Below are 22345 nucleotides of genomic sequence, written 5' to 3' on the forward strand. Positions count from 1 at the left end.
AGAGGGCGCTAGTTTCGAAGAAAATAAAAACAGGTTTACTCCACCCCTTTTTACTTTTCAAAAAAGATTAACTAATCTAAAGAAAAACAAAAAAGGAATTCCATTGAATTGTATTTTTATTGATCAATTAGAATTGACTTCTAGAACGTATAATTGTCTAAAAAGGGCCAATATACATACACTATTGGACCTTTTGAGTAAGACTGAAGAAGATCTTCTGAGAATTGACAGTTTTCGTATGGAAGATAGAAAACATATATGGGACACTCTAGAGAAGCATCTCCCAATTGATTTACTTAAGAATAAACTCTCGTTTTAAATCCATTGCAATTTTTTTTCTTCTTCTTTTTCGAGTTAGAATAAAAAGAAAACAATTTAGCATCTTTGGTACAATCTATATTTTCGCGAAATGGATCATAATAAAATGGATTTTAGGTATCTAGGGAAGATTCACTTGGAAGTAACTATTTCCTAGATACCTATGGTACTTCACGGTTGAATGAATCAAAAAATATCTAAAAAAGACCTAAAGTTAATGATTTATCAATGGGTAATGTTGCTCCAATACCTAACCAAAGAGCTACTACAGTACCGATTAAAAAAACGGTCGTAGCTACTGGGCGGCGAAATGGATTTTGGAATTTATTGACATTCTCTAGAAAAGGTACTGTCAATAAGCCTGTTGGCACAGAAACCATTAAAAGAACGCCCAATAACTTATTGGGTACCGTACGGAGTATTTGAAACACGGGAAAGAAGTACCACTCGGGTAATATTTCCAGAGGAGTTGCAAACGGATCTGCCGGTTCACCAATCATTGATGGCTCGAGAACCGCTAAACCTACATTACATGCAATAGTACCTAGAATTACTACTGGAAAAATATATAAAAGATCGTTGGGCCATGCGGGTTCCCCGTAATAATTATGTCCCATCCCTTTAGCTAATTTAGCTCTTAATACAGGATCATTTAAGTCTGGTTTCTTTGTTATTGGGATAGGTGAACTCTTTAGGATCCATCCCCCAAAGGAACCGGACATGAGAATTTATCATCATCCGGCTCGAGCAAGAGTGAAAGAAATAAGACCGCGGAAGATCCTTAATAGAATTAAGGTTTATAATGACTCAATGACTCTAGGCAAGAAAAGCTTTATCAGATTCTCTTTTCCGAAGTTGCACCTACAACTACTCATTGAAAATAATCCTATTCTTATGGGTAAATGCTCAATATCCAAGTGGGCTTACAAATTTGATCATGATCAATTGCTTTGTGGATTGTCTCATGTCTCTTGATTAGTTGGTATTTATCCCCTCAATATCGCAAGTTTCTTACCTCCAAACAAAATATTTACTTGTTACTAATAAAAAATCAAAAAGTTTAGCCTACATTCTTCCTTAGATCCCTTCTTTTACTCCGATAGTATTGCGGATCACAATCGATGCAAAGAAAATGAATGCATTTCCATACTATAATAAAAAGGTAAGTGTAATAAATAGAGAACTGGATCATGTCACATGACTTATTCCATTTCTACTCTATGGGATCTTACGGAGCCTGTTCATGGATGACATGGTTGCGGTATGATCATAGAAGATATTCTCCTCAAGTGAACCAGCCTATCCTTCCTAGGTAGGGGACTTACATGTTGATTGGATGCGGAGACACCTTTGGTTGTGAATTCTAATGTGGCAGATCCAATTCTTTATCTGCATGGCCAAATCAATAATTCAAGTCACACACTCCCATAATCCGCCTTTTTTCTTTCGTAAAATTAACTTCAACTATTTGTATTGTATAAAAATACTTTGGAGTTGAAGAGAAGTATCCAAATGACATGTGTTATTTTACAATAACCCATGCTTGTAGCAATGAAATACCAAAACCTACCCGATATGATATATGATAATTATAATTCTCTATGATATGCCTTCCCTATAAAGGACCCGAAATACCTTGCTTACGTATCATTGGAAAGTGCATTAACATAAATACGGCAGTAAGCAGAGGCAGTACAAAGGTATGTAAACTATAAAAACGAGTCAAAGTGGATTGGCCCACACTAGCACTTCCGCGTAATAACTCCACTAAAGGCGATCCTATTACCGGAATGGCGTCAGGTACACCTGTCACAATTTTGACTGCCCAATAGCCAATTTGATCCCAAGGCAAAGAATAACCAGTTACACCAAATGATGCAGTCAAAACAGCCAAAACCACACCTGTGACCCAAGTTAATTCGCGGGGTTTTTTAAATCCCCCTGTGAGATACACACGAAATACATGCAGGATCATCATTAAAACCATCATACTTGCTGACCATCGATGAACTGATCGGATTAACCAACCAAAGTTGGCCTCGGTCATTATGTATTGAACCGAGGAAAAAGCCTCTGTAACGGTTGGTCGGTAGTAAAAAGTCATAGCAAAACCGGTAGCGACTTGTACTAGAAAACAAGTAAGTGTAATTCCCCCTAAACAATAAAATATGTTGACATGGGGAGGAACATATTTACTAGTTATATCATCTGCAATTGCCTGAATCTCAAGACGTTCCTCAAACCAATCATATACTTTATTGAGATAGGTAACTAACCCGAGTCCCCCTCTAAGAGCCGTATATGAAAATTTCATCTCGTACGGCTCAAGCAGAAACACAAAAATTTTCAACGAATATTAGAAAAAAGGTTCAAAACTTCATCAGCCACTGAATTGGGTCGATTTGCCTTGAAGATATCAAATAAGAAAAATCCGGAATATCTTCTTTGTGATGATAATGCCAAAAAATCTCAAGTTGGCGCGTCTTTCTTTCTTCCTTTCCCTTATGTTGGTCATTAGAGGCTTCTTGACTTTTCTCTTCCCTATAAAGGATTTGTTTTTTTATGCGTAATATAGAAATTATCTTGTTGAGATCCTATGAATCAGTTCAATTAAAACCTTAGATTCATACTAGAGCCACGATGATTTAGTCTCAAGCTAAACAAAAGGCAAGGGTTCTTCGAATAAGAACCGCTTGATAATCATTTATTGAATCAGTGTAATGACTCGACAAAATCGAGAGAAAAAAAGTTGTCTTTTGGGCAAACAAAATTGGAAGGAAGAAAATTTCTTTTTTATTTTTATTTAAGAACTACTTGAATTTTTCAGTCTGGTTGCGAGGTCTTAATAGTGAGTATGAATCATAGTTCCATTTTTTTTTGATCCACTCTATCTATTTCGTGTTCCAGATACTAGAATAAATAATATCTGACGAATTAGAATCATCTTGATAGAGATAACAGGCCCTTTCTATGTATTATCAATAGGATCAATTCTAACAAGTCACACACTCATATTCCAGAGATACCGAAACAAAAAAATTCCGCGGTCGAACTACCATAATATCTAGAAATGTAGATCTTAAACTAGAAAGGCTTTTTTGGATGGAAAAACTCTGACTTCCTAGTTTTAGTTAGTAGAAACCTAATTGGTTAAAATTCCGTCCAGTAAAACGGAAGAATTATAAATTTCTAAAATGATAGATAGGAATATAGCGAATAAAGCCATTGCGATCCCCATAAAAGGAGTAGTCCCCCAACCCGGGGCGACTTTCCCATATTCCGAATTCAAGGGTTTCAGTAAACTACCTGCACCAGTTCGTTTTGGCCTAGGTTTAGAACTATCTTCAACGGTTTGTGTAGCCATAAATTCTATTTAATCATTGGTGTTGACTTTGTATACTATTCCGTTGTAGTTGTAAATACACGATCTTTTCGTAGATCCATTGTAATCTTGAAATTCTATAAAAATGGAAACAGCAACTTTAGTCGCCATCTCCATATCTGGTTTACTTGTAAGCTTTACTGGGTATGCCTTATATACCGCGTTTGGGCAACCCTCTCAACAATTAAGAGATCCATTCGAAGAACACGGAGACTAATTTAAGTAAGAAGTCTCCCAGATAGGGGGACTTCTTACTTAAATGAAATTATTTTATTCTTTTAGTTGGAGTTGGTGGAACCTTAGGTGGTTCTCGGAAGAAGATAGCGAAAAAAATTATCCCTAAAGTCGAAACTAAAAGGAACGTATAAACCAATGCTTCCATAGATTCGATCCTGGTTTATTTACAATTATAACTTCCACACCTATTCATTTGTCATTTGGGATAATTTCCCATATAAAGAAAGAAAAAGAGTCAAAGAAAGGATGGGAGATGTTTCCCATGTCAAATCAAAAAAGAGAGGTGAAAGATACTATAACAATGTGTATCAAACTGCCTGTTTCCTTGTAGTTGGATCTCCCACTTTTTGGAATGTTCCAAATTCCACTTGAGCATCCAAATCTGGATCAATACCAGCAAAAACATCTCGGAACAATGTTCTAGCGCCATGCCAAATGTGTCCGAAAAAGAAGAGCAAAGCAAAGGTAGCATGACCAAAAGTGAACCAACCCCTTGGACTGCTGCGAAAAACACCATCAGATTTCAAAGTAGCCCGGTCTAATTCAAAAATTTCCCCTAATTGAGAACGCCTCGCATATTTTTTTACAGTAGCAGGATCAGAATAACTTACTCCATTAAGTTCGCCACCATAGAACTCCACCGTTACACCTACTTGTTCAACACTATATTTGGATTCTGCTCTTCTAAAAGGAACGTCTGCTCTAACAATTCCCTCCTCATCTACCAAAACAACCGGAAATGTTTCAAAAAAAGTAGGCATACGGCGTACAAAAAGCTCACGTCCTTCTTTATCTCTAAAGACGGGATGTCCTAACCATCCAACAGCTATTCCATCCCCATTGTCCATTGAGCCTGCTCTGAATAATCCCCCTTTTGCCGGATTATTACCAATATAATCATAAAAGGCTAATTTTTCGGGAATTTTAGACCAAGCTTCTGATAAACTAAGATTTTCGGCTAAACCATTGCTAACTCTTCGATATATTTCTTGCTGAAAGTATCCCTGATCCCACTGATAACGAGTAGGCCCAAATAATTCGATTGGGGTCGTTGCTGACCCATACCACATAGTTCCAGCAACTACGAAAGCTGCAAAAAAAACAGCAGCGATACTACTGGAAAGTACAGTTTCAATATTGCCCATACGTAATCCTTTATATAGACGTTGAGGCGGACGGACACTAAGATGGAATAAGCCCGCTAATATACCCAATGTACCCGCAGCAATATGATGAGAAGCTATTCCCCCCGGAACAAAAGGATCAAAACCTTCTGCACCCCACGCTGGATTTACAGCTTGTACTTTTCCAGTTAGTCCATAAGGATCGGATACCCATATCCCAGGACCATACAAACCCGTTACATGAAATGCCCCAAAGCCAAAGCAAGCCACCCCTGCAAGAAATAAATGAATTCCAAAGATCTTGGGCAAATCCAAAGAGGGTTTTCCCGTCCGCTCATCAGAGAATATTTCTAGGTCCCAATATACCCAATGCCAGATCGCTGCCAAGAAACACAAGCCAGAAAACACAATATGCGTACCTGCCACACCTTCATAACTCCAAATACCCGGATTTGTTACAGTTCCTCCTGAAATACTCCAACCACCCCACGAATCCGTTATTCCTAAACGAGTCATGAAGGGAATTACGAACATACCTTGTCTCCACATTGGATCCAGAACAGGATCAGAGGGATCAAAAACTGCTAATTCGTATAAAGCCATTGAGCCAGCCCAACCAGAAACTAGAGCTGTGTGCATTATATGCACCGCAAGCAATCGACCCGGATCATTCAATACGACAGTATGAACACGATACCAAGGCAAACCCATGGAAATACCCCTTTAGCAAAGAAAAATAGACACGATGTCGCTTTATTTTATCGCATTGAAAAAGACTATCCATATCCTATGTACCTAACCCTTCTAGGGGATTCTGTGTCAGAAAGCGCGAATATTTATTTCATTCCATTAAAAATAAGAAGCCAATTCTGTTCATAAGAAGAAAGAGAAGCAGATCTATTCTATACTCGATAAGTGCCAATATGCAATGGGTAACTTGGCCAATTTGGAAAAAACGAAGAATAGATCGCTACCCCTCTTTGTTTAGCATTCAAATCACCCATTCCCTTTTCTTTATTCAATCTGTCTTACATTCCTTATATGTATAACCTTTCAATCTACGTATTAATAGAATCTATAATATTCATATAGAATAAGAATAAAAATTAAGACAATAAACTGCGGATTCTTTCTTTCTGTTCCATTCTTACGTTTCCATATTAAAGTGTGGTTTTCTTACTTAAATTTAATAATATTAATCTAATATGCCCATTGGTGTTCCAAAAGTACCTTACCGGATTCCTGGAGATGAAGAAGCGACTTGGGTTGACTTATACAATGTTATGTATCGAGAAAGGACACTTTTTTTAGGTCAAGAGATTCGTTGCGAGATCACGAATCATATTACAGGTCTCATGGTATATCTGAGTATAGAAGATGGAATTAGTGATATTTTTTTGTTTATAAACTCCCCAGGCGGGTGGCTAATCTCAGGAATGGCTATTTTTGATACGATGCAAACGGTGACACCAGATATATATACAATATGCCTCGGAATAGCCGCCTCCATGGCGTCCTTCATTCTGCTTGGAGGAGAACCCACCAAGCGTATAGCATTCCCTCACGCGAGGATTATGCTTCACCAACCTGCTAGTGCTTATTATCGGGCAAGGACACCAGAATTTTTACTAGAAGTAGAAGAGTTACACAAAGTTCGCGAAATGATCACAAGGGTTTATGCAGTAAGAACAGGCAAGCCTTTTTGGGTTGTATCCGAAGACATGGAAAGGGATGTTTTTATGTCAGCAGACGAAGCCAAAGCTTATGGACTTGTCGATATTGTAGGGGATGAAATGATTGACAAGCACTGCGATACTGATCCAGTGTGGTTTCCAGAAATGTTTAAGGATTGGTAGTGTCCGGATTTCTTGTAAAGTTATTTCACAGCTAAATTCGTGTTTTCCTCGATTTAATAGAAAATAGAAAGACTTCATGATGAGCAATCATCAGGTTAAGATGGATCTAAACCAATCCATTTTTTTCTATATACATACAACATGCCGACGGTTAAACAACTTATTAGAAACGCAAGACAGCCAATACGAAATGCTCGAAAAACGGCCGCGCTTAAAGGATGCCCTCAGCGTCGAGGAACATGTGCTAGGGTGTATGTGCGACTCGTTCAGATCATGACTTCAAACAAATATAAAAAAAATTGAAGTATCCATGATTAGTACCAATGAATAGGATATAGCTTCTCTATCCTAGATTTCTATGGTATATGGAATTTATGGTTTCCTTTGGTGCAAATCCAATTATCTAAATTGGAAATAAGAAGCAATTCTCCCATTGGTAGCAAATGGTTATCCATTAAGCGGAGGAAATAGTAATAAAAAGAAAAAGGCTTATGCTCCTTTATCTTAAAAGAACGGACTAACAGGGTCAGCTACTTAGCCAACTTTCATAATTAAATACCGTCACTGTATGGATAACTCTTATTGTGAAAAGAGCTATTTACTCTATAATGGATAGGTAGAGCCAAAGAATGTGGACTATACAAGTTCGCAATACCTTTTGATGAAAGAAAGGGCTCCGGTGTATAGAGAGGGCCTCACCGTTTAAAAGGGAACCATAGAAACGATGGAACCCACTATTTTTTTTAGTATTATTAGAATGAATTTGTTATTTCGTATAGAAATAACTGAACGGAGTGGAATAAAAAATCGTGGTTGGGAAGGTTACTATAGCAAAAGCCATTGGAATTAATATTTTATATATCGGAATAATTAGTTTTGTTATTAATGAGAAAAAGGGTGGCTAAAAGAAGAGAAATCATTAGTTATTCATTAAGGTTAATTTGATTCAATGACCAGAGTTCCGCGAGGATATATAGCCCGGAGACGACGAACAAAAATGCGTTCATTTGCCTCAAACTTTAGAGGGGCTCATTTAAGACTTAATCGAATGATTACCCAACAGGTAAAAAGAGCTTTTGTTTCCTCTCATCGAGATAGAGGTAGGCAAAAGAGGGATTTTCGTCGTTTGTGGATCACTCGGATAAACGCAGCAACGCGGGTATATAAAGTATTCGATAGTTATAGTAAATTAATACACAACCTGTACAAGAAGAAATTGATTCTTAATCGTAAAATGCTTGCACAAGTAGCTGTATCAAATCCAAATAATCTTTACACGATTTCCAATAAAATAAAGATCATCAATTAAAGGTATAAATAAAGTAATATACTGGAATAATAAAAGATGAATTCCCGGAGAGGGAACTCCGGGAAGATACAATAAATTAAGATTAAGTGGTAGGAATCAACGAGCTGGATTACTTTCTTTATAATATATATAGGTCTGGCCCTTTCGAATTCGAATAAAACATCAACAATCGGAACTTAAGTTCCGGTTGTTGTTTCTTAAATTTTGGTTGTTGTTTCTTAAGTTTCGATTGGAATTGTACTTTTGCGTTAATTGAGGAATATGTCTATTTTTTCTGGGTCTAGAACCTGTAATTATTGAAATTGACTGGGCTTGAAATTGCTTTTCGTTCTCATAGTTACGAAACGGTAAGAAAGATAAAATACGAGCCTGTTTTATAGCAAGAGTAATTAATCGTTGTTGTTTCAAGGTTAATCTATTTATTCGTCTCGATAATATTTTTCCTTGTTCACTAATAAATCTATTAATTAAACTCATGTTTCTATAATCAATTCGATCTCCCGGGCCAATCCGGGGACGCCTACGAAAAGGTTGTTTAGATTTACGAAAAGGTTGCTTGAATTTACGAAAAGTTTGCTTGGATTTACGAAAGGGTTGCTTGGATTTATTAAAAGTTTGCTTGGATTTACTAAAGGGTTGCTTAGATTTAAGAAAAGGTTGTTTAGATGTATACATGATTTATTCCTTATTTAAAATTTGAAAATTTGAAAATTCACTTCTTTATTTTATTAATTTAGGATCCAGAAGAAGTAGTTTTTCTTTGATCCATATCTTATTTGATTCATATTATAGTATATGAATACCCTCTATACATATGAAATAATATCTACCGGAAATCAGATGAGTTGATTTGTATTTTGTATTCTATACTATGTTTTCTTTATATATTAAATATGAAGTTCTTACTCTTTCTGTTGTTTGGAAAGATCAAACACACGATGTTCCTATTTCTTTATTTCGTGATGAGTCGTATGCTTGCGACAATAACGACAAAATTTTTTGAATTCTAATTGTCCGGGTGTATTGTGGCGATTCTTTTGAGTACTATATCTAGAAATCCCCGTCGATTCCTCATTGGCACCTTTTCGAACACAACTGATGCATTCCAAAATAACTCTGATTCTAACATCTTTTCCCTTGGCCATGAACCTCCTTTTCTTTTTGGATTGACTTAACTTAATTCTTCTACTTATTCTTTTATTCTTCTATTTTGAATCCGAAGAAGAAGAATAAAATTCATTAGAATAATTTTTTTTTATTCTTTAATTAAGTAATAAAAAATAGAGAAATAATTAAAGAATACAATCCTTGTCGAATTAGCAAAGATTTTGGTTCGAAATCCTTTCATTTAATTAGCCAGCCCCGCCTTTTCTATGCTCTGATTTCTGAGGCCTTATTTAGCTTGGGTACCCCTTTAAATTGAATTTCTATTTTCAAAAATGGGGTTTACCAAATTTTTAATGACTCTGAGGTTCAACCCAATCCATCTTTTCTTTCTTTTTCCTTCCGATACTAAAAAAAGATTGAAAAGGATCAAATTTTGTCATATCACGAAGAAATCTATCCCTCCCATAGCAATAACTAGAATTAAAAAAAAGGGAATGACAAAGCATCTGGGAATAAACGATTAATTTCTATCAATAAACCTGCTAAAGCACCAAACCATAGAGTACTTAGCACGGGTGCTACAGAGAGATATGTTTTTATATCCCGCATTGAAAATCCTCCTTCCTTGTTGGAATACATATATGATCATAAACTCTTGCCCAAGATTGTTATGCTATATATAAAATGAACCATATCGACGAAATTTTCCTATCCCTAAAAAAGAAAAAGATGACCCCTTCTTCCTATATATTACCAAGGAAAAGTAATCCTTCTTTTATAGGCGAAATTATATTGGATTTTATATGTATATAATTCCTTAATTATATGAGACCAAAAAGAAGAAATGACACGAGGGTTCTATATATAGATAGAGAAAGAAAGAAGAAGAAAATTATGATGTGGAAAAGAAGACAGGAATTGTGTACAATGGCATTGTACAACAATTTAATTTGGAAAAGGGATGTAGCGCAGCTTGGTAGCGCGTTTGTTTTGGGTACAAAATGTCACAGGTTCAAATCCTGTCATCCCTACCTATTACTTCTTTCTTCTTTATAGGCAGTAGCGACGAGATCAATTAAAGTAAAGTGGGTATAACTTGAATTTGTGGAGACTATACGTACGTGAGATACATTAGGAATAGAAAAAGATTTTCTTTTTGAATGAATGAAAGCGCTCTTAGTTCAGTTCGGTAGAACGCGGGTCTCCAAAACCCGATGTCGTAGGTTCAAATCCTACAGAGCGTGATTCCATCTATTTTATGTCGAAGCAGAGTAAAATAACTTAACAAAATTGAATTGTAACTCCAATTTCAATTTGACCTCCTCTCTGGTCTGGAGGAGGTCAATCAAAAAAAAAAAATGACTCAATCAAAGATCCAACTGATCCCCACGCCTGTATTGCAAATACGCAGTCACGAATAATCCCGCTAAAGTAATAGGAATTAGGCCTAAGACGATTCCAAATAGAAAAACTTCAATCATTTCGATTTGTTCGAGGGGATAAAAAAAGAGGTACGATCTATCCCTAAATAGTACTCTAAATTATCCACGAATCTCAATGACCAAGAAAAGAATTCCTAATTAGTCTGGAAAAGAGTCGTAGAATGCCAGGAATCCCAAAGAAAGATTTTTCTTTTCTGAATTATAATTATTCAGTCAATTCAAATAAGGCGTATCTTGTTCAAGCCAATAAATAGAGCTGGGGTTATAGTTAAAGCAGCCAGTAGAAAACCAAAATAACTAGTTAAAGTAAGCATGAAAGAGTTAAATTCCATTTATTTTTTTTTACTACACTACATATGTTGGTAAAGCATTTACCTAAGTTATGGAAAATTCATAATTCATCAGTTATTTTAGATAATACTAAAAAACAAGATAGAGTAAGATACAGAAGTGTAAAAGAAAGTGGATTCATCAGATGATACATGAGTCCCTAATTCCGAATCAAGAGATTTGTTGTGGAATTTGTCAATTGAGTAAAGTAATAATATTAAGAACTAGATCATCTAACCCCATTGAATGAAAAAAAGAAATTCAATTTTCAGGGAAATTTTTGAATAAGAGATAAATAAACAATTGAATTTGAAAAAAAAAACTTCTTTCTATTTTGGATAATTTCTTTTTCAATAGGACCCTCTTTTTGGAGTGAACGATCGAATATTCCCCTATTCCTTCTTATTTTAACTGATTGTATTCCATATGGAATAAGAGGAGAACAAAAGCATTCCACGACCTGCCAAGGGGCTGTTAAAAAAAAAAAAAAAAGAAAGCTCTTCCTTGAATTTACTTTATTTTTATTCCTTTTTCGAACTCCAACCAAAGTAGATTCGAAGACGAGTCACTTCAATTATCCTTTTAAGTTCTATTCTATCTTCTGTCTTTCCCTATTTCATCTCGTAAAGTTCCGCGCTCGCAGTTTGGTCAAGAAAGTTAGACCTAATCCAACAAACAATACAAGGATGAATTACGAATTATGAAAGGATAGATTTCACATATACTTGTCCTTGTATTGTGTCAGTATGAGAATATCCTTCCTAAATTATTTATCCAAACCTATTGATCATTAACTTAGATTTTCCCAAGATTTTGGCTGCTATTCCGAATTACTCTATTATTCCGAAGCCAATGAAAAGTAAGTAGAACCTACAAAAATGGGGTTTTCTATTGATGCCTTGAATAACATATAGCTTACCTATAGACAAAAAAAAAATAAAAAAGTAATTATGTTTCGGAACCAGGCAAAACCAGATTGCTGTGCCATAGGAAGGATAGCTATACTAATTCGGTATACTCAAAATACACCTTTGGTACAAAATTGACAATCTCACAAGGATGAAATATCAGTAATTTTCTATTTACTGGTCGATCCCATCTTTTACGGAATCAATTCCTTTTTTGAATGTACAAAAATTTTGGGAGTTCAGCATGTCTGGAAGCACGGGAGAACGTTCTTTTGCTGATATTATTACCAGTATTCGATACTGGGTTATTCATAGCATTACTATACCTTCCCTATTCATTGCGGGTTGGTTATTTGTCAGTACGGGTTTAGCTTATGACGTGTTTGGAAGTCCTAGGCCAAACGAGTATTTCACGGAAAGCCGACAAGGAATTCCGTTAATAACCGACCGTTTTGATTCTTTAGAACAACTCGATGAATTTAGTAGATCCTTTTAGGAGGCCCTCAATGACCATAGATCGAACCTATCCTATTTTTACAGTGCGATGGCTGGCTATTCACGGACTAGCTGTACCTACTGTTTTTTTCTTGGGATCAATATCAGCAATGCAGTTCATCCAACGATAAAACAAATTCCAACTATAGAACTATGACACAATCAAACCCGAATGAACAAAATGTTGAATTGAATCGTACCAGTCTATACTGGGGTTTATTACTCATTTTTGTACTTGCTGTTTTATTTTCCAATTACTTCTTCAATTGAGAGAAAGAAAGAGACTAATAAGAATTCTCTTATCCCATTTGGAAGGATACCATCCTTATAACTACCCATGACTGTTTTTGTCTCTAGCATGACCAATTGATAAAATGTGGAGGAAAGTAGGGGAAATGGCCGATACTACTGGAAGAATTCCTCTTTGGCTGATAGGTACTGTAGCTGGTAGTGCTGTGATTGGTTTAGTAGGTGTTTTCTTTTATGGTTCATATTCTGGATTGGGTTCATCTCTATAGTAATCGGAGGGACCAGATTGTAAACATGAAAAAGTAGGAGCTTAGCGGGTCCTTACCCCCCTTTATCTGATTAGAGCGGAAAGGACCCGCGGAATTTTTATTTTACTCTTATAACGCGAATTGAATCTATTCGATTCACTCTTATGAAGCAACAAGAAAAAGAGATCACTCGAGGATCCAATATCTTATTCCACGAAGGAAGTATCCTGAAAATCCTTGATTTAGTTTCGAGTAATAAACTAATAAAACCTTAATCAAAACTATTCAACTAGCCTAAAAATAAAAAAACCTTCAATGGAAGAGTTTACTTTTTTTTTGCAAAATTTCTGTAAATTTGAAGTTGAACTTAATTAAACAAGCCAAGCAATTTGCTCACAATCACAAGAAATTTTTCCCCCGCCATATTTTCTTCCCCTCTGTTTGTCCACTACCTCGGCTAAACCTAAGCAAAAGAAAAAGAGGTCCAAGAGACAGACCCGAATAAAGAAGAAATAGTAATCTTTGACGAATTAGGAAGAAAAAGGATTCTTATTTTGATACAAGAAGAATCGGCACAAGAAAAAGGCTTTTTCTTGTGCCGAATAGACGATTAAGAAGACCTGCAATCCCTCCGAAAAAGAAGAAATTTTAATTTGATTGTTCTCGCCTTTGCCTTGGATTCTCTTCTTTTGCATGGGATATAAATAAGGAATTCCAGACATCTCATAAACAAAAAGCAGTCTAAACAAAAAAAGGATTTCCAAAATAGATCATAGATAATTCTAGCAATTGCCAATAAATCGAGGCTTTTTACCAACTTGATGGTAAGAAATCCCGGGACCTAGAAATTCATTTCGTACAATTGAACCTTTTCAAACTGTTTCTTTTTGAGAACCAAAAAAACTTGTGCCAAAATAACGGATGCGAAGAAGAACAAAAGGCCTTGGACACGTAATGGATCCTGAAGCACGATTTCTGCGTCCCCCTGACCAAAACCTCCCACATTAGGATTGCTTGTTAATGGTTGATCAAGCTTGATGGATTCCCCCTCTGAAACAAGAAGTTCTGGTCCGGGAGGTATAATATCAATCACTTGGCGTCCATCTGATGCATCAACTATGGATATTTCATACCCCCCCTTTTCTTTACGTAGTATTTTTCTTACTATACCTGTTGACGTAGCATTATAGACTGTATTGTTACTCTTGCTACCATCAGGATAGATCTGTCCTCTTCCTCGGTTTCCCCCTACATATATGGGATATTTTAAGAAATGAGCATCTTTCTTCGTAGCAGGATCAGGGGAAAGAATGGGAAAGACAATTTCACTATATTTCTTACCGGGAACAGGGCCTATCACAAGAATGTTTTTTTTATCGGGACGATAACTCTGAAAAGCAAGATTTCCTATCTTTTCTTTTAACTCAGGGGAAATACGATCGGGCGGCGCTAATTCGAATCCCTCGGGCAAAATAAGAACAGCACCTACATTCAACCCTCCCTTTTTTCCATTAGCAAGAACTTGTTTCAATTGCATATCATAAGGAATTCGAAGAACTGCTTCAAATACAGTATCGGGAAGCACAGCTTGGGGAACTTCAATATCGACGGGCTTGCTAGCTAAATGGCAATTGGCACATACAATTCGTCCAGTTGCTTCTCGTGGGTTTTCATAACCCTGCTGCGCAAAAATGGGATATGCATTTGAAATAGATGTCCGAGTTATTACGTATATCATGATCGATACAGAAATCGATCGAGTTATCTGTTCCTTTACCCAAGAAAAAGTATTTCTATTTTCCATGTCCAATCGCAGATCCCAGAATTTCTACAATAAATTAGATAGGTAGCTAAGCTAATCTAGTTCCCTATACACGAATCTGTTGTCATTCTACTGCAACAGTTGTACTGCAATGATGAATACCTTAAAGTAGGTATAAATAGAAAGAATTTTGCTAAAATGGAAAAGGGCTTTCTTTCTAAAAAAAGATGCTTGCTAATTTGATTAATATTAATATCGGGAGATCAAATGAATTTATGCTTCACTAATTGAATGATAAATGACTACAAGCGAAGGAGATAGACGATTTAAACAAAAAAAGACCCAAAATTTCAAACATGTATCTAGAATTACTGGAAAACTACAAACAAAAATAGTGAAAATAAGCTCGTTAGGAGCCCATCCAAAATCGTTGTAGACCCAACGAATTACTAGTTCCCAACCACGGGTGGAGTGAAATCCAACAAAAAAATCAGTAACTAAAAGAATAAAAAAAGCTTTTATTGAGTCATTTAAATTATAGAAGAATTCCTGAACCCAAGAATTCAAAATGACAAGTTCCTCTTTACCCAGAAAAAAAGAACCACTTAGAATAGCCAAACAGATTATATTTGTCGAGAAATGCAAAATGGTATGGAGATGATCCTCATTATTTATTTTGACCCATTGTATTATTTCCTTGTGTATTCCTGTAGGAGGTTTTTGTACATGTGTCTTTAGTTTCCCTTTTATCATCTCGTCCAAGAGAGAAAGTTCTTCTAATTCTATGAATCTTTCTAGAATCCTTTTCTCTTGAATATCAGTTAAGAGAGTTTCGGATTGCCTGGTATTCCACCAATTCTTAATCCAAAGTTCCAGACATTTGTTAAATGAGGAAGAGACCCCCCAAGGCAAAAGTACGATAAATACAAGATATAGTAAAGAAGGCAATGCTTTCTTTTTTTTCATTTTTGATCTGTAAATGGAGTTGTTAATGAATATGCTTCATTCGCTGACTCTATTCCATTCCCTGACTCTATATGATGATATTTCTATTTCATGATATTTCTATTTCTTTGAAGCAAAAACTCTATAGGTTTGATACCCTGTATCTATTCTTCTTTTTTGTATATTAGTTATTAGTGGAATTTCAGTGCATTGGGTTCTTTCTTAGATCTAGATGGAATGAAATAGTGAAATAGAATAAAAAAAAAGCCCTTTCGGATGAAAAAGGAAGAATAGTATGCGATATATCTAACTTGGATAAAAAAAAAATTAAAAGCAAATTTCTCTTATCCTCGTTTGTTCCTTCCTTTAGATAAATACTTAAAAATCCCCTTACAATAACAAATCCAATTTAGAAGGGACTTCCTCCCTGTGTTGAGAAAACTTTTCTTCTTCCAATTCTTCTTTTCTTCATTCAACTCAGTTCAAAAAAGATACCTCAAAATACTTCAATTGGTACGCGCAAGAAATAGGCCAATTCGGCAGCTTTTTGTTCAATTTCTCGTGGAGTAAAAAATTTATCATCAGTACGAGTCAAGGGAATGATCCCCTGGCCCCGGATTTCCATATAAAGAATACGACGAGGATAAAGACCCTCTTTAACCTGAATTCTAATTGATTGGATATCCCGCATAAGGAATCGAAGGAAGACGCGACGTTTTATTCCAGGGAATCCCCAACGAAAAATGCACACTATTCCCTCTTTTCTATCGAATCGGTCATAACCACTACCTACATTCCACAAAATAGTACACCACAAGTAGGAGCTAATGAATAGGCCTGCGATTCCGTAGAAAGACATCACGACCCCCTGCGGAAAAAAAAGAATTTCTTGAGATGGAAGTATAGATATAATATTCTTACCAAGATAACTGGAAATCCCAACCGATAAGAATCCTAGTGAACCTAGAAAAAGAATACAGGCCCAGAAAAAATTACCCCTTTTTCGAGAACCTTTTAGAAGTTCTACCCATATGTGTTCTGATCGCCAATTCATATTAGATATACTAAATCCAGCAGCGGTCGATTGAAATTGAGAGAATAAGCTAAATAATTTTGACTTTACTTTTTTTGATTCTGAAATCGCCTTCAGCAACTAGTACTCCTGTGAAATAATAGGTTAGATACATTGACTTTCTATTCAAAAAATATTCGTTGATTCAATTAAAATAAATAAAATAAAACTCGCTATACCTGGCTCTGCATATTCATGCATTTATGCTCGTAGCCTATATCCGCATCCATAACCGTTTTTCATTTGTGTGTAGAAAGTGTGTGTAGAAAAAGCCACATACCCTACCATATTATATTACTTACACTAAAAAATACTAGACAATCTTATTTTTTTGCACATAAAGAAATAAAGAAGTCATTGCAATTGCCGGAAATACTAAGCCTACTAAAGGCACGAAAATAGAAGGTAAGTTTAAATCCGTCATGGAATAGGTGTCTCAATTCAAATTTACTATTTCTATCTAGTCGAAAAATATCTTAAGATTCTTATGATATAATTAAGTATATCTATTATAAGGAATATTGACTATTGTATTGTATTTTTTATTTTTAGTTTGAAAAATATTCTGTAAAAAAAATGAAAGGATAATAAGAAAATTCCAAAAAAGGAGAACTAATTAAAAAGATTTTATTTTGATTTTCCCATCCTCATGGCCTTTCTATCTTTCTAATCTAATTTGAAATTGGATTCAAAAGAAAGCGGTTAGAATTTACTTCCTGCATACATACTTCTCTAGAAGCGCATACAATAATGCGTGGTAAAGGCGGAAAAATAGTATATTCAATCAAAATCAAAGGGCAAATTATCTTACCTACTATAGATCCCCTACTACCCTCTTAGACTTTAAAAGGCGATATACCACCCAAAGAAAGGGTATGAAAATGCCGGGTGGAGTTAGCTTTTCGACGAAGACCTGTCCCGTGCAGCGAAGCCCTGTTAGTAAGACCCCCCGCAATAATGGATTATAGAAGAATATTATTCCAAATACTCCTCTGGACGCATATAGTAGCATTGCGATTCCGAATCTTTTTTATTTATGAATATGAACAGAAAAAATTCATTGTATCGTTGGGTCGGAGCGGAGGTTTGGTCCAGAAAAATTAGAAACAAAACGTCTACTCTACCGCATTGAAGTCTATAGCGCTGTATTTCCACGAAAGTATAATTCTTACCATCAGGATACGATCCTTTCTTTTGAACTAAACGTCTCTACGATGGGTCCAGGTTCTATGTCCAATCCCAAATCAAGGATTTCTCGCTCTTGATCGGAGTCATAAACTAAAAAAAAACTACCTTTTTATCCTTTTTCTCAAGGTTATAGAAAACTTCCTTATCTAGTTCTAGCATTTTGAAAAAAAAAAAATGCTTCTTTTTTTACACACAGTTCGAGTCACTTGTTGACTCACGATTACGCCTGTTAAAAGTTTCAAACGTCCTCTTTTTTGAAATTGAAAGAGAGTCCTATAAAAAGGTCTAACTTCCAAACTATGTCTTTTTTCATTCATTCTCCTTTAGTTTTTTTTCTCTATCTAGAAGTGGAATAGAATAACCCGGTTGAAGGGTAATGATCATACGTCTGTAATGCATTGTATGGCCCAGAATAGGTCCTATTCTTCTACCTTTTCCAGGTAGTCGATGGCTATTCACAGCTACCACCTTAACACCAAAGAAGAGTTCGACCCAATGCTTTATTTCTGTCTTAGTGAATCCCGATTCGACATTAAAAGTATATTGATTCTTTCCCAATAAACGAAGACTTTTTTCTGTAAATACTGCGTATTTGATTCCATTATCATTATCATATGATAATACTATATTTTATTATTTTATTATTTTATTTGTATTTCTTTATTGTATTATACCTTAATATATATATTCTAGATATATAGAATAGACGAATCTCAATTTGTCAAGTCTCATGATCATATCATGATCTATTTTTATTCGGCTCAATCTTTTTTTTCTAAAAAAGATTGAGCCGAGTTTAATTGCAATCAATTAGAAGAATAAAGAAGAATTACTGCATTTCATAACTGATTTTTTTCTCTTTTTATTTCGTTTCTTTTTTATTTATACCTTCTTTATCTTTAGTTTTATCTAGTTAATCAATAGTATCTACCGGCTCGAACTCGAATTTGATCGCCTTCCATACTTCACAAGCTGCGGCTAGTTCAGGACTCCATTTGCAAGCTGCTCGGATAATTTCATTACCTTCGCGAGCAAGATCGCGCCCTTCGTTACGAGCTTGTACACAGGCTTCTAAAGCCACTCGATTAGCTGCTGCACCAGGTGCATTTCCCCAAGGATGTCCTAAAGTTCCTCCACCAAATTGTAATACAGAATCGTCCCCAAAGATTTCGGTCAGAGCTGGCATATGCCAAACATGAATACCACCTGAAGCTACCGGTATAACACCTGGCATGGATACCCAGTCCTGAGTGAAAAAGATACCGCGAGCACGATCTTTTTCAATAAAATCATCGCGCAATAAATCAACAAAACCTAAAGTCATTTCGCGTTCCCCTTCTAACTTACCTACTACTGTACCGGAGTGGATATGATCTCCCCCAGACATACGCAATGCTTTAGCTAATACACGGAAATGCATACCATGATTTTTCTGTCTATCAATAACTGCATGCATTGCACGGTGAATGTGAAGAAGTAGGCCATTGTCGCGGCAATAATGAGCCAAAGTAGTATTTGCGGTGAATCCCCCAGTTAAGTAGTCATGCATTACAATAGGAACCCCTAATTCTCTTGCAAATACAGCTCTCTTAATCATTTCTTCACATGTACCCGCAGTCGCATTCAAGTAATGCCCCTTGATTTCACCGGTTTCGGCCTGTGATTTATAAATAGCTTCGGCACAAAAGACAAAACGGTCTCTCCAGCGCATAAATGGTTGTGAGTTTACGTTTTCATCATCTTTGGTAAAATCAAGTCCACCACGTAGACACTCATAACACGCTCTACCATAATTTTTTGCGGATAATCCCAATTTTGGTTTAATAGTACATCCCAATAAAGGACGACCGTACTTGTTCAACTTATCTCTTTCAACTTGGATACCATGAGGCGGGCCTTGGAAAGTTTTTGAATAAGTAGGGGGAATTCGTAGATCCTCCAAACGTAGAGCACGTAGGGCTTTGAAACCAAATACGTTACCTACAATGGAAGTAAACATGTTAGTAACGGAACCCTCTTCAAATAGGTCTAATGGATAAGCTACATAACAGATCCATTGGTTGTCTTCCCCAGCAACAGGCTCGATGTGATAGCATCGTCCTTTGTAACGATCAAGACTGGTAAGTCCATCAGTCCAAACAGTTGTCCATGTACCAGTAGAAGATTCGGCAGCTACTGCAGCCCCTGCTTCTTCGGGCGGAACCCCAGGCTGAGGACTTACTCGGAATGCTGCCAAGATATCAGTATCCTTAGTTTCATACTCTGGGGTGTAGTAAGTCAATTTATAATCTTTAACACCAGCTTGAAATCCAACACCTGCTTTAGTTTCTGTTTGTGGTGACATAAGTCCCTCCCTATAACTCTTGAATTAAGAATTCTCACAATAACAGGGTCTACTCGATGTTAATTAGGCGTAAATGAAACTTTAGCAAAAATCTCGTAAAACAAAAAGGATATTCAATTAATATAATATCAACTCATTAAAGAAAATTGAGGGCATGCTTAGGTTAATGAATATGTTTCATTCATATATAATGCGTACACCCTGTGTATGTTCTATCCTATAGGAATTCCAATATAGGAATTCGATAGGAATTGAGTTGTTGTTATGGTAAGTTAACACGGTTCGTTATTAAACCATGGATTTGATTTACCAAATCCATAATTATTGTATACTCTTTGATAGATATAGCGCAACCCAAATTAATTCCTAATCCTTATTTTACAAGTTCTTAATAGTTCTCTTTTCTTATTTTGAATGCAAATACCTAACTAAATACTAATAAAATTCTTTGTTGACAGCAATCTATGCTTCACAGTAGTATATATTTTGTATATCGAAGTCCTAGATAGGAAAGTAGAGTAGGCACAGATCCTCCACAAAAGGCAAAATGTATATGAAAAAAAAGATTGATTGAACTTTCCAATGGACTCATTCCATGAGTAAACGATTGAATGGGATTCGCTTGGGCAACGAAATCAAGTCCTGGTCCCCTTTTCTCTCTTATTGAATTAACTAATTCATTTCCTTTTTACTTTTGGATTTTTTTTGATTTGATTTGGCATTATTCAACAATAAAAAAAGAAAAATTTCGACAAATTCCTTTTTTTTAATTATGTGATAATTATGAGAACCAATCCTACTACTTCTCCTCCCGGGGTTTCCACAATTGAAGAAAAAAGTACAGGTCGTATCGATCAAATTATTGGACCCGTGCTGGATGTCACTTTTCCCCCAGGCAAGTTACCTTATATTTATAACGCTTTGGTAGTCCAGAGTAGAGACACTGCCGATAAGCAAATTAATGTGACTTGTGAGGTACAACAATTATTAGGAAATAATCGAGTTAGAGCTGTAGCTATGAGTGCTACGGACGGGTTGATGAGAGGAATGGAAGTGATTGACACGGGAGCTCCTCTCAGTGTTCCGGTCGGTGGAGCTACTCTCGGACGAATTTTCAACGTTCTTGGGGAGCCTGTTGACAATTTGGGTCCTGTAGATAGTAGTGCAACGTTCCCTATTCATAGATCTGCGCCTGCCTTTATCGAGTTAGATACGAAATTATCCATCTTTGAAACAGGTATTAAGGTCGTCGATCTTTTAGCTCCTTATCGACGTGGAGGAAAAATAGGACTATTTGGGGGGGCTGGAGTAGGTAAAACAGTACTGATCATGGAATTAATCAATAACATTGCTAAAGCTCATGGGGGCGTATCCGTATTCGGTGGAGTAGGGAACGGACTCGTGAAGGAAATGATCTTTATATGGAAATGAAGGAATCCGGAGTAATTAATGAAAAAAATATTGAGGAATCAAAGGTAGCTCTAGTCTATGGCCAAATGAATGAACCACCGGGAGCTCGTATGAGAGTTGGTTTAACTGCCCTAACTATGGCGGAATATTTCCGAGATGTTAATAAGCAAGACGTGCTTTTATTTATCGATAATATCTTTCGTTTTGTTCAAGCAGGATCAGAGGTATCCGCTTTATTAGGGAGAATGCCCTCCGCAGTGGGTTATCAACCTACTCTTAGTACAGAAATGGGTTCTTTGCAAGAAAGAATTGCTTCTACTAAAAAGGGATCTATAACTTCGATTCAAGCAGTTTATGTACCTGCAGACGATTTGACCGACCCTGCCCCTGCCACAACATTTGCACATTTGGATGCTACTACCGTACTTTCCAGAGGATTAGCTTCCAAGGGTATTTATCCAGCAGTAGATCCTTTAGATTCAACCTCGACTATGTTACAGCCTCGGATCGTTGGCAACGAACATTATGAAACTGCGCAAAGAGTTAAGGAAACTTTACAACGTTACAAAGAACTTCAGGACATTATCGCAATTCTTGGCTTGGATGAATTATCGGAAGA

The 22345-nt window shown here is 36.1% G+C and overlaps 2 non-coding genes across 2 annotated transcripts; both read left to right on the plus strand.

The window, feature by feature from the left end:
- Positions 1-10290: 10290 nt before the first annotated feature.
- On the plus strand, positions 10291-10364 carry TRNAP-UGG (transfer RNA proline (anticodon UGG)). The gene has a single exon. It is a non-coding gene; the product is annotated as a tRNA-Pro (tRNA).
- Positions 10365-10503: 139 nt separating this feature from the next.
- TRNAW-CCA (transfer RNA tryptophan (anticodon CCA)) lies at positions 10504-10577 on the plus strand. Its single transcript has one exon. It is a non-coding gene; the product is annotated as a tRNA-Trp (tRNA).
- Positions 10578-22345: the final 11768 nt, after the last annotated feature.

This window comes from Triticum urartu, unplaced genomic scaffold, assembly GCF_056163025.1.
Source record: "Triticum urartu cultivar PI428250 unplaced genomic scaffold, HENAU_Tu73 scaffold2, whole genome shotgun sequence".
Classification (NCBI taxonomy): Eukaryota; Viridiplantae; Streptophyta; class Magnoliopsida; order Poales; family Poaceae; genus Triticum; species Triticum urartu.